The 14,287-nt window shown below is 36.4% G+C and overlaps 1 pseudogene; it reads left to right on the forward strand.

Moving 5' to 3' along the window:
* Nucleotides 1–1,362: 1,362 nt before the first annotated feature.
* LOC120148471 lies at nt 1,363–2,552 on the forward strand (annotated as a pseudogene).
* The last annotated feature ends 11,735 nt before the right edge of the window (nt 2,553–14,287 follow it).

The following is a 14,287-nucleotide window of genomic DNA, read 5'->3' on the forward strand; positions in this document are numbered from 1 at the left end:
AATTTGTTATACATGTGGATGAGAAGATGTCCTCGCACTTTCTTATATTCCTTCTCGTATTTCTCGGTAGTAGTGGCAGTTGCAGCAGTAGCGGTGACTAAGGCTATATCAGACTGGATCTCATCGGCGTTATCTCCAGTAACTGAGGTGGTCAGCGGAATGCTAGGTGGTGGCTTGAGCAAAACGTAATACAGGTCAAGTTGCTTGAAGAATATCATATCTACTGGAACTACCTCCGGTAATTCTTTTCATCGAGTGCGTCGAGCTTGAAAATATCGAGAATCAGCTTGCTCAAAGGTAATGTAATATTTGCAGTATATGAATTCGTTTCTAAATTGTTGGTAAAGTTGACTACAAAATCACACCGTTAACACTTACTGAAATAAATAAATAAAATAAATATTTGATCAGCCAAAACATTGTCGTGGTAAAAATCACTGCCTTAGAAACAAATTCACCACGATGTGTGTAATCGTTCCAATAGGCGGATCGTCCCCTGAGGTTAACACGGTCATTCCAAATTTCATACACCTGAAACCGGAGTGGACTGCTGGTGGTACTGCTCTTCTGATCGCCAGAAATACTCATAAACTTAGAAAGCTTTGAGAGAGTTAAGAAATATTTGAGTGAATTGTTGGATGAGTTGAGAATCTAAATGATCTCTCTATTTATTGGCTAGATATAGGGGCATTTTCATCAAACACAAATCATAAAAAAAAATCTTATTTTATTTTCTGAAATTAACTCTGTGTAACTGCTATCTTTAAACAAATGAAATTGTTGAATTAAACCGATGAATTTGGCTCTCAAAGCGTCCAGATACATTGCATAACTCACATACATTTATAACTCCTGCAGTTACTTCTAGAACTCTCATAACTGACATAATTAACAACTCAATTCTTATCTTGAACAGAGACATAAAATTGGTCAGGTTTATTCTAACATTTACAGATTAATTTCAAAAAATTGTCTGTTTCAATTTTAAATTTCAGGAATCAATACAACTAATTAAACAATTGTTATTCTCTACAAATATAAAATCCGTACAGACTTAGTAGCCTATAAATACCAGACAAATTCTTCACATTTTCTCATTCAGAGAAAAATTCCTTATAAATTTTCTTTAAAAATATAGCAACCTCGCAATCATGTCAAATACACATATTGTCACAACCACGATCACAACACATATCACTAGTCGAGTCGGACGACGAACGACAACAGTGCGTGAAAAGTCTCATTATCTCTATCACTCAACAAGGGAGTAAAGAATGAAAACTTTAAATACTCAATCCCAATATATTTCACACTCTACGTGGGATTGAACATTACTAACAATTGTATCTTATTGTTAGAATTTTACTCAAATTCTCATCTTAGTTGCTCTCATTTGCTAAAAAGTTAAAAGCTTTGTCCTTTTTTTTTTTTTGCAAGTCATGGAACCCAACATAGATAAATCAACAGCTGTGGCAATAACTGGGAAGGTCATGGTCATCGCCATAATAATTTTCTTCTTAGTGGTGGTTTTTGTGCTTTTTCTTCATCTTTATGCTAAATGGTTCTCGTGGCGCGTCGAAGAACCAAATCCCCCGTCTTCTTCCGCCGGCGTCGTTTCGTGTTTGCTCCCGGAGAAGACACTGCTTATCCTATGTGTGCAACAAAAGGCCTTGATCCCACAATCCTTGCTTCCCTTCCCGTTTTAATCTTCAGCCAAGAAGAGTTCAAAGAAGGGCTCGAATGTGCGGTTTGCTTGTGTGAGGTAGTAGAAGGAGAGAAAGCGAGGCTGCTTCCAAAATGCAACCATGGGTTCCACGTTGAGTGCATTGACATGTGGTTTAAGTCACACTCCACTTGTCCTCTTTGTATGAACTCTGTTGTTGCTGTTGAGGGTGAGAATCCAAATTCTGCCATGTCCAGAGATGAAGTTAGCAATGGTCATATTCAGTCTCCACGTGATGGTTTGGCTTCTGGGTATTCCACAGATTCTCCTACTTTCCCTACAAATGTGTTGGTTTGGGGTAATCATCAAGGCCAGGTCAGCAGCGGTGGTGCCAATTTGGAAGAGGGTTCATCGGCATCGGCATCGGCATCGGCCTCAAGTGCAGCTTTTGCTTCGTCATCAATTGCATCCGGCAGTAACAGGCAACAAGGCATGTTGGTGATTGATGTTCCAGTGAATGCGAACGACAATTTCCAGGAGGAGGAATCAAAGTCACCAATGTCAACAAGATTGAGGTCATTGAAAAGGCTTTTAAGCAGGGAAAAAAGGATGGTCCCTAGTAGTTCAGGAACCAGTGGTTCCATCGATGTTTAAACTTGGAATTAGATAGGTTGAGTTTCTGAAATGGCTGGAGATTTATCAAATTGGAATCAAGTCAACCATTCCTAGAGAATTGTGTTGGTCTCTTGGGAACCAATTGTATTTAGCATTTTGAAGCATTGAAACTATTGTTCAAGATGTTTATGAAGAGGGTGGGGAGCTTCTCTGCATATGAGGGTGAAAGAATTTATGTTTTCTCCCGTAAAAAAATATTGATAAAAAACTTCTCTTGGTGAAGACTTTATTTTAGTTTGGATTTTTTCCCCTACTGTAAAGCTATTAATTCAACTCTTCATCAATTTTTTTATTGGTGCAACAATCATATAAGAGAAAATAACCTCAGTGATTAAAAATGTCTTATAATATACGAATTTAATAAATTTTTTTTAGATTTATCAAAATGACCAACAAATTCGCAACGCGATCTCAAATTCGCAACCCAGTTTTCAATTTCGCGTTACGATTTTTCAAATTCGCAACGCGGATTTAATTTCGCAACAGGTTTTAGTTTCGTAACACAAATGTTTTGGGTATATAACAACGCAACAGCAGTGACCGAAAATTCCTTATAATATACGATTTTGACCAACTTTTTTTCGATTTGCCAAAATGACCAACAAAATCGCAATGCGATCTCTAAATCGCAACGCGATCTCCAGTATCGCAAATTAGTTTCCAGATTCGCAACGCGATTTTGACTATCGCATTGCGATTTTCCAAATTCGCATTACGATTTTGTAAAATCGCAACGCGATTCTGACTATCGCAACGCGATAATACATAATCGCAACGCGATTCTGACTATCGCAATGCGATAATACAAAATCGCAATGCGATTTTCAAAGCGCCATTAGTATCGCAACGTGTATTTTATTTTCAAATTCCAAACACGAATATTAATACATCCCGTAATCGCAACTCTTAACCTAAAAACCTAAATCACAACTCAGTCCCATCTCCATTCTCACTCTCTACGGCGACATCCGTCCCCATCTCTGACGAAATCCGTCCCCATCTCCGAAGAAATCCGTCTATCTCCATCTCTCAGAGCCACCCTCACAATCATTCACGATCAGAAATGGAAAATCAACCAAATCAACCACCGAGGGTTAGTTTTTTTAATTATTTTTATTTTGAAATTTTTGCATTATTATTAGGTTTTTCATATTGAAATTGATGATAAGTTTACTGGTAATTTCAATAATAGATTAACCATTTCACTTATATTGCTTATTAAATTCATTCGATTGCTGCTAATACTGCTAAACTGTTTAGTCTTTAACAATGTAAAGTTAGTATTTGTCTTTATTTTGTCTTTTGGTTGAAGTAATGTAATTCATTCAAGTTTCAATTTTAGACAATGACTATTTGAAATCGAGGATCGTAACGCGAAATGAAAATCACAACGATAGTCAAATTCGCATTGCGATAGTCATTTTCGTGTTGCGATTTTCATTTCGCGTTGCGATTATCTCGTTGCGATAGTCAAATTCGCGTTGCGATAGTCATTATCGTGTTGCGATTTTAAGTTTCAGAAACTATTATTCTTCTACAAATTGAAACTTGAATGAATTGCATTACTTCAACCAAAAAACAAAGACAAATACGAAATTCACAGTGTTGCAAATTTAAGTTTGAAGAATAAACTACTACTACTCTTTATTGTTTTTGGTATATCTTCACAGTGTAGTTTTTAATCTAACTTGGTATGTTTATTATTTTTGTAGAACTTTTTTCGGCTCAATTGACCTTAAGGAATAAAACAAGTCTAGTCACTACAATTGCGTCGAAGCTTTCACCTGTACAAAGAACATTGTTTGAGGATACTTGCTTCGGGCCATGGCTGAAAGTACAACATCCGGGTGGAGATGCTATGTTGACCCATTTGTGGCTTCAGACCATGACTAGCGATCTACCCGAGAGTATAAAATGTGGTAATGAAGAGATATGGTTTCATTTTCCACCGGCGTATACGTGTTTTGGGCGGGATGAGTTTTGCTTAATCACTGGTCTACGCTTCGGACACGATGATGTAGGTCGATACACTAGTCATATTACCCGCCCATCATGGTTATCCCAGGTTTTTCCTGAGCTGTCAATGGAGAAGCCGAATTTATACGTCGATGACTTGACGAGATTATTGAATAAGAAAGATGGTTTTACTTGGATGGATGACGTCGATGTTGTCCGAGTATGCCTTTTAGTACTTTTTCATGCCGACTTTTTAGGCAGAGAGGCCAGACAACCTATTCCTAAGGACCTAATATTATTGGTAGAGGACCTAAATGCATGGAACCTGTTTTCGTGGGGTTCGTATCTATGGAAAGCTACCTGGAATAAGTTGTCGTCTGCCTTTGATGACCGCAAAAGTTTGCGTGGCGATGGTTCCAAATACACTTTGTCAGGCTTTATTTGGGCCTTTAAGGTAAGAATTTATATATAATGTTTCCAAAATTATAATTAATTATTTAACAATTACTAATGCTTGTGTATTATATTGTTTTTGTAGATTTGGATATTTAAGGCTTTTCCCGACATGCAGACATATGCATTAAAAACTTTAAATGATATTCCTAGAGCTATTTCTTGGAAGAGGAAACGATGACTGTTGATTTGAGAAGAGTTACTACGGTATACGACAATAAATGATGTAAGTTAACACAAATACTATCATATATATAAACAAGTTATTACTAATACACGTTTAACTTTGTTTGAGCTTTTATATTATTAGGAGGCCAACACTCCATTACAGAGGATGACACCCATGGAGGCTGAGCTTGCCACTGATTGGTGGCAAGCTAGTAAGCATTTTTTTATGGCACGGATGATGAGCAGCCTCCACTTCGAGAGCCATCACCTCACCCAGAGCCATCACCTGATCGACCACACTATATACCTCTACAACGAGAGCCATCACCTATTCCGTCACATCATCGAGCCTCTTCTCCACCATCACCTCATGATAGGCGACCAGCAAAGATGCCACGACATTTATCTCCCTGTTCTCCACCTCCACGGGATGAGTTAGGGGAGTTACGTGATGAGGTCAATGCCTTGAGTGAGGAGGTCGGTACTTTACGCGATGACAATGGTGCATGGTGTGACGAGGTATCTACTTTACGTGGTGAGGTAGCGACTCTACGTGAGATGGTAGTATCGTTGCAGAATGAGGTTCATACTCTAGACAACGAGGTAAGTTTAAGATTTTTTATATTTAACTTGATTTACTCGTAATTTCACTTAGATTAACCATTTCACTTAGATTGCTTAGTAAATTCATTTGGTTACTACCAATACTGCTAAACATTTCTAAAATAACCCTGTGAAGTTAGTATTTGTCTTTATTTTGTCTTTTGGTTGAAGTAATGCAATACATTCAAGTTTCAATTTGCAGAAGAAGAATAGTCGCAACACGAAGCTTAAATCGCAACGCGAAGTTGACTATCGCAACGGGATAATCGCAATGCGAAATAAAAATCGCAACGTGAAAATCGCAATGCGAAAATGACTATCGCAATGCGAATTTAGTTTCGCGTTGCGATTTTTATTTCGCATTGCGATTATCCCGTTGTGATAGTCATTTTCGCGTTGCGATTTAAGTTTCGTATTGCGATTTTTAGTTTCAGAAACTATTCTTCTTCTGCAAATTGAAACTTGAATGGATTGGATTACTTCAACCAAAAGACAAAGACAAATACTAATTTCACAGTGTTGCAAATTTAAGTTTCAAGAATAAACTACTACTCTTTATGTTGTCCTTGAATATGCACTAAACCTATATGTTGTCCTTTTAAATGTTTATAAGTGCTTACTTCCGGAATGTTATCTAATGCATTTTGTGAACTATGATAGAATAATGACTTGGGTGAATACTGTGCAAGTTTGAAACATATTTGTCTTTGTTTTCACTGTTTAATATCATGTATGTTTATTTACTGATTTATGTATTAATTTATTTTTAGCGGCCCGATAAGGTGGATACTTTACGTCGGGTTTTTCTTGCATGACGGGGTTCACGCATCAGACGACGTGCACATGCCATTACGTCTCCGTTCACCCCAATAGTAAGAATACTCCGTAAGAAGAAGCCCGACTCACCTGTCATCATTCAAGAGGCCTCTCCTATCATTCAAGAGGCCCCTATCATCCCTCAAGAGTCCCCTCCCACCGTTCAAGAGGCCCCTGTCATCGTTGAAGAGGTCCCTCTCACCATTCAAGAGCCCGATTCATACGGCGTAATATGTCGAATTATTGAGAAACCCCCTCACGTGCCGGACATGATGGATGACTGCTGGCTTTCGTATGAGTTACCGGCCAGTACCATTCCGGCAGATGAAGTTGAGAGGAAACAACTACCGGAAACAATTCTGGATAATACCTTTTGGGCTAAGACCGCAGTTGATTTTTATCTACATGAGCGGAGCCAAGGGTGTTACGCTGACATATACAAACTCAACGATGATATGCATTTGTTGATTGATCGGTCTTGGTGGGGTGTGTTATTAGGGGTTGAAGACAAAGGTTATTTCGATGGGGGGGGGGGTAAGTCTTATATTTAATTTTGATTAATTTTTTTAAAATTTATGTAATTCACTAATATATGTCTTTTTTTGTAAAAAAGCATATTGATGCATGGGTGTCACGTCTTCTAATAGTAAGGAAATTGAAGAAAAATAAAAAAAATACGTGATATAAAATTATGCCGACATCTTTTCACGTAGTTCACTTGAAGAATCAACGACAGGAATCATATGTGTTGGCTAATGGACAAACTAAACTTTATCCTGCACGGTGGGAGGTCGATAAGGTTAGTATTTATTTATTTTTTAATATTTTAAAGGTGTTCATAAATAAGTGCGTAATTTGAATTATTACTTATGATTGAGGTGTTTATCCCTGTTTTAGAACGTACTCATTGGCTTCTCGTCGAGCTTCTGCTCCCATCCCTGAAGACAATAGTATATGACAGCATGATAAATTACATATTATTGTCTGATTTGAGAGATATTATTAAGGGAAAGAGCTCTCATTTGGCTAAATTCTTGGATGCGATTAATTATTGGACTTATTCTGGAAACAAGAAGCCAAAGAAGTTCAATGTTACAGTTATCAGAGACGAGACCGCGCCACAACAAACATCGGAAGCCAGAGGGGATTGTGGTCCTCTCGTATGCATGTGCTTGGAGCGTTTGACGACAAGAAGTACACAGTTTCTACCTCCCACCGATAGAGATAGAGGTGCAATAGGCTTGTGGTTTCGGCATTTTATGGCTAGAGCGATATATGCGAGACGCTGCCTACCTGCATCCGCGTAATGAAAGTGTCCATAAACAATTTGTAAGTCAAATGAAAGTGTTGTTAAGTACCTAGAATTCAATAATAATTTGTTGTTTGTTGGTTTTAGATGTGTAGAAAGTGTTATTTGAGCAAATGTTTGGTTTCTGCAGGTTAATCCTGAAGTGAGCTGCGTGAAATTGATGTATGGGTGCGTAAACAACCGTCTGGGGTACACTTTTTTTTATTGTTTAATTGATTATTAAAAGTCTGATTTGTTTAATTGATGAGGAAAATAAGAATTATTATCATTTTTTGCTTGTTTAATTGATTTATAAAAATTGATTTGTCAAAGTTGATTTGTTTAATATTGATGTGTAAATAATTCTTATTTGTGCTTGTTTAATTGATTGAAATGTAAAAGTTGATTTGTTGATTTCAATCTGCATCATATTGAAGGCAAAAGACCTGTTGAAGGTACACTTTCGTAACGTTAAACTCAAAAGCGCAATGCGAAAGCCAAAATCGCAACGCGAAAGTCAATTCACGTTGCGATAGTCTAATACGCTTTGCAATTTTCTCATTGCGATAGTCAAATACCCGTTGCAATAATCAAATTCGCGTTGCGATAGTCAAATTCGCGTTGCGATTTTTGAGTTGCGATAATCAAATTCGCGTTGCGATAGTCAAATTCGCATTGTGATATTCAAATAAATGTGTAATAAGTGATAACAACTGAACATATCATAGCAATGTTCAAACTCAAGTTACTAATACATGCCTAACTGAAAATGTTAAAAGTTTACACATAAAATACACATAATAGTCAAATTCGCGTTGCGATATTCAAATGAATGTGTAATAAGTGATAACAACTGAACAAATCATAGCAATGTTCAAACTCAAGTTACTAATACATGCCTAACTGAAAATGTTAAAAGTTTACACATAATACAACGTTTGCATTTAAAAATCACCTAATTTAATAGTCCCAAAAGGTGAAGCCAGTTGTGATTGGGATTTTGATTTTGATTGCCTTTTTCTTTTCACCATATGAGCTTTGGATTTTGATGAGGATCCATATTTTGGTAGAGAAAAAGATGATTGTTATGGCACTGGTGATCCACATGTCAACCTTGTATGACCACTTTCCTTGCACCGACTACATGTCGATCTCTTCTTCTCTTCACCCTTAGACAGTATACGATCGTGACTTTTTGGTCGGCCAGGTAGCCTTCTGTCCATGGCTGGTGGCAAAACTGTTTGTAAGTCATCTGGTATGTCCCACTCAGAAGGATGTGGAATATGGTAGATAATCTCGGTATAAGTCTGTCGATATACTTCTGTAGTGTAGCAATCCATAGCATATGCGCTTGAATCATCTTGGTTTAGATGAAGAGCAACTTTTATAACATGCCCACACTGATAACCAGATGTTTTCCATTTCATACAATTACACGTCTTTGCATTTAGATCGACAAGCCCATTTAAGTTATTATCCAATACTTCAAACAAAGTGTTTGAACATGGTTCAACTCTCCATGACGTTGACTTCACAACACGTTTCATTATCTTTTTTTCAGTCCATGGTGTAACACGATATTCCAATGTTCCTGTAAATTTAAATAAATAATACTTAGTAAAATATATGATAAGTTACGAATTTAAAGAAATAATACCCGCATGGTTTCTTTTCTTGTAGTACCACTGTTGAATAGAGGCTCAAAAAAACTCCATTAACATAGTAATAGGTAATTTCCGGGAATGACGACTTAGAGCGTTGATTGATTCTGCACTATTAGATGTCATGAAACCATATCTTGCTCCAAGTTGATGTACTCTTGACCATCTTTCAAACCCGACATCTTCTAGTGTTTGAGCACACTGAGGCAAAACACGTCTTAAACAATTTATATGCTTATTAAAATCCACTTCCCGATAAGCTTTTATAGCCTTCCAGTATGTCAATTTTTGATTTTTTATACCAGCAGACCTTGATTTTAGATTTCTATATAAATGAACACCACAAAGTCCATGAAAAGCATCTGGGAAACACCTTTTAACAGCGTTGTCAATTGAGTTTTCCCTATCGGATATGATTGTCAGATTTTTAATAGGACCTATGCAATCCGTAAGATGCCCCATAAACCATGTCCATGAATCAGAGGTTTCAGATTTGCCAACCCCGTAAGCTATTGCCAGTATCCCATTGTTAGTATCCATGGCTACTGCTAATAAGTTTACTCCAAGGTATCGACCTTTTAAATGTGCGCCGTAAACTATAATAACTGGGCGCATACAAGAAATAAACGAACGAATCTACAAAATCATATACACAAGAAATATAATCATTTAAATGTGAAATGCTTGTAACTAACAAAAATGAGTCAACAAAATTATATTGATTTACTAACCGCAGCACCAATGGCGATAAACAACAACTCAAAACGTCCATCTCTATCTGTTTTGATATGAGTTACCGACCCAGGATTTTTCAACTTTAAATTGTGACAATAAGCCGGCAGTTGGGCAAACAATGCTTCTGGCGACCCCCTCAACAATTCTAAGGCATAACATTTGGCTCTCCAAGCTTGAGAATATGAGATACTAATCTTGAACCGAGCATTCATATCAGTCATAATTTCATGTCCCCGATATACCCTGCCATTCAAAAACATTAACTCAGCCAGAAAACCACCCAACACCTTTTTGTTTGTCTATCTATGGTGAGGAAAAACTTGGGTTCTTGAACATGTATGTTTATAAATAAAATTCCTAACTTGAAACATTTCGCAATCTTTTATCCTCTTTGCAATTATATGCCACGTATAGTTTTTGTCAATCATACACCTTGTTTCGAAACGATCTTTGCTTGATTTGTTAACTTTTAGTTGATAGTCATCTTCCATACATTTCGTATACAAAGCTATCTTCAAGTATTCCTTTGTATCAAAACAATCATCTTTCTTGATACGAATAATTTTTGTGTAACAATCAACTGTTAGTTTTACAAACTCTTCTTCCGGTATCTGAAGTAATTCTGGCATATTCCAGGTATACTCCCGTGGCATTTTCTTCGGGGACTTTTCTTCGGGGATTTCTTATTCTTCTTTTTCTTCTTCAAGGTTATATGAATTACAGAATGGATGTTCAACATGTTCATTCACAGTCGAAACTTCCTCCTCATTATCATCAACAACATCTTCCTCGACAGCGGCTGTTTCATCATCAAAATTCGGGTATTGACCAATATCAAAATCATTACACGCAGGGTCTGTTTGTTCTTCTGAAATATCATCAAAATCCGAGTATTGACCAAGATCAAAGTCTGGGTATTGACCAAGATCAAATTTTGAATACCGACTAGTACTCATAATATTTTCTGTTGGCTCATCATCGTCTAAATGGTTAATACGAAAACCGGAATTTGGTGCTGAAAGTTGATTGGGATTTGGATTAGGGAAAGGTTGTGGGTTTTGAGATTGTGTTTGGTATTGGAAATGTGGTGAAACAAAATTTGCTTGGTGATGAAATTGGGGTGGAACCATTAAATTTTGAGCACCATAAACTGGGGTTAAAAAACTTAGTTGATTACTACCCGCTACTGACCCAACTTCACTACTTCTAGGTTCAACAACATACAATGTAACATCATCTTGCGAAACACTAATGTAAGCAATGAATCGTTCAACATCTTCATTGTCGGTTAACAAATAAACTTTACCTTTTCTCTGATAAGATAGCCTAAATCCACTTAAGGGCTCTAAATTCAATTTATTTACAACATGTAATATTAGAGTGTCATAAGTTAACTTTTTTAATGACAGTTTTAGTTGAAGATTCATGGGTAAAGGCATATATTGTAAAACACCATGAACATTCTCCCATGACCCTCCAAAACACAAATCTATCCAAACATGATCAACATTAGATGATTTCATTATTGTAAATTAATTTACTAAACAAACGAGCTGCGAAACTAAAATATGTTGCCGGATGGAGAAGGATGTCGTTGGATATAGGAACGGATATCGCCGGAGAGAGTGATAGATGGAGATGGAATGAGTTGTGATTTAAGGATTTAGGTTATGAGTTGATTCTGCTGCGTAGTTATATACCCAAAACATTTGTGTAGCGAAACTAAAACCTGTTGCGAATTTGAAATTCAGTGTTGCGACAGTCAGAATCGCGTTGCAATTATGTATTATCGCGTTGCGATAGTTAAAATGGCGTTGCGATTATGTATTATCGCGTTGCGAATCTGGAAACTGATTTGCGATACTGGAGATCGCGTTGCGATTTAGAGATCGCATTGCGATTTTGTTGGTTATTTTGGCAAATCGAAAAAAAGTTGATCAAAATCATATATTATAAGGAATTTTCGGTCACTGGGGTTATTTTCTCTAACCTAAATCCCTAAATCACAACTCATTCCATCTCCATCTATCACTCTCTCCTGCGACATCCGTTCCTATATCCAATAACATCTTTCCCCATCTCTATTTTTTTACATAATTTTATTTCTATATAATTTTTAAATGATTTCTCTCCCAAATTATCAACTATCAACTTAATAAATGTATGTTTTTCTGTAAGTTAATGATGATATCTAGTTTATAGCTCGTTTGTTTAGTAAATTAATTTACAATTTTTAGAATGAAATCATCTAATGTTGATCATGTTTGGATAAATTTGTGTTTTAGAGGGTCATGGGAGAATGTTCATGGTGTTTTACAATATGTGCCTTTACCCATGAATCTTCAACTAAAACTGTCATTAAAAAAGATAACTTATGACACTCTAATGTTACGTGTTGCAAAAAAATTGAATTTAGAGCCTCTAAGTGGATTTAGGCTATCTTATCTGAGAAAAGGTAAAGTTTATTTGTTAACCGACAATGAATATGTTGAACGATTCATTGCTTACATTAGTGTTTCGCAAGAAGATGATGTTACATTATATGTTGTTGAACCTAGAAGTAGTGAAGTTGGGTCAGTAGCGGGTAGTAATCAACTAAGTTCTTCAACCCAAAATTTAATGGTTCTACCACAATTTCATCACCAAGCAAATTTTGTTTCACCACATTTCCAATATCAAACACAATCTCAAAACCCACAACATTTTCCTAATCCAAATCCCAATCAACTTTCAGCACCAAATTCCGGTTTTCGTATTGACCAGTTAGACGATTATGAGCCAACAGAAAAAATTGTGAGTACTAGTCAGTATTCGAAATTTGATCTTGGTTAATACCCGGACTTTGATCTTGGTCAATACTCGGATTTTGATGATGTGATGGAAGAAGAAACAGACCCTGCATGTAATGATTTTGATATTGGTCAATACCCCAATTTTGATGATGAAACAGCCGCTGTCGAGGAAGATGTTGTTGATGATAATAAAGAGGAAGTTACGACTGTGAATGAACATGTTAAACATCCATTCTGTAATTCATATAACCCTGAAGAAGAAAAAGAAGAATAAGAAGTCCCCGAAGAAAGAAAAAAGAAGAAAATACCACTGGAGTATAACTGGAATATGCCAGAATTACTTCAGATACCGGAAAAAGAGTTGGTAAAGATATCAATTGATTGTTACACAAAAGTTATTCGTATCAAGAAAGATGATTGTTTTGATACAAAGGAAGACTTGAAGATAGCTTTGTATACGAAATGTGTGGAAGATGGCTATCAACTAAGAGTTAACAAATCAATCAAAGATCGTTTCGAAACAAGGTGTATGATTGACAAAAACTGTACGTGGCGTATGATTGTAAAGATGATAAAAGATTGTGAAATGTTTCAAGTTAGGACTTTTATTGATAAATATACATGTTCAAGAACTCAAGTTTTTCCTCATCATAGACAGGCAAACAAAAAGGTGTTGGGTGGTTTTCTGGCTGAGTTAATGTTTTTGAATGGAAGGGTATATCGGGGACATGAAATTTTGACTGACATGAATGCTCGGTTCAAGATTAGTATCTCATATTCTCAAGCTTAGAGAGCCAAATGTTATGCATTGGAATTGTTTAGGGGGTCGCCAGAAGCATCGTTTGCCCAACTGCCGGTTTATTGTCACAATTTAAAGCTGGAAAATCCTGGGTCGGTAACTTATATCAAAACAGATAGAGATTGATGCTTTGAGTTGTTGTTTATCGCCATTGGTGCTGCGGTTAGTAAATAATTATAATTTTGTTGACTCATTTTTGTTAGTTGCATGCATTTCACATTTAAATGATTATATTTCTTGTGTATATGATTTTGTAGATTCGTTCGTTTATTACTAGTATGCGCCCAATTATTATAGTTGATGGAGCACATTTGAAAGGTCGATACCTTGGAGTAAACTTATTAGGAGTAGCTATGGATGCTAACAATGGGATACTGCCAATAGCTTACGAGGTTGGCAAATCTGAAACCTCTGATTCATGGATATGGTTTATGGGGCATCTTAGGGATTGCATAGGTCCTATTAGTAATCTGACAATCATATCCGATAGGGAAAACTCAATTGACAACGTTGTTAGAAGGTGTTTCCTAGATGCTTTTCATGGACTTTATGGTGTTCATTTGTACAGAAATCTAAAATCAAGGTCTGTTGGTATAAAAAATCACAAATGGATATACTGGAAGGCTGTAAAAGCTTATCGGGAAGTGGATTTTAATAAGCATATAAATTGTTTAAGAC

The sequence above is a fragment of the Hibiscus syriacus genome, unplaced genomic scaffold (genome assembly GCF_006381635.1).
Source record: "Hibiscus syriacus cultivar Baekdansim isolate YM2019G1 unplaced genomic scaffold, ASM638163v2 tig00110962_pilon, whole genome shotgun sequence".
Lineage (NCBI taxonomy): Eukaryota > Viridiplantae > Streptophyta > Magnoliopsida > Malvales > Malvaceae > Hibiscus > Hibiscus syriacus.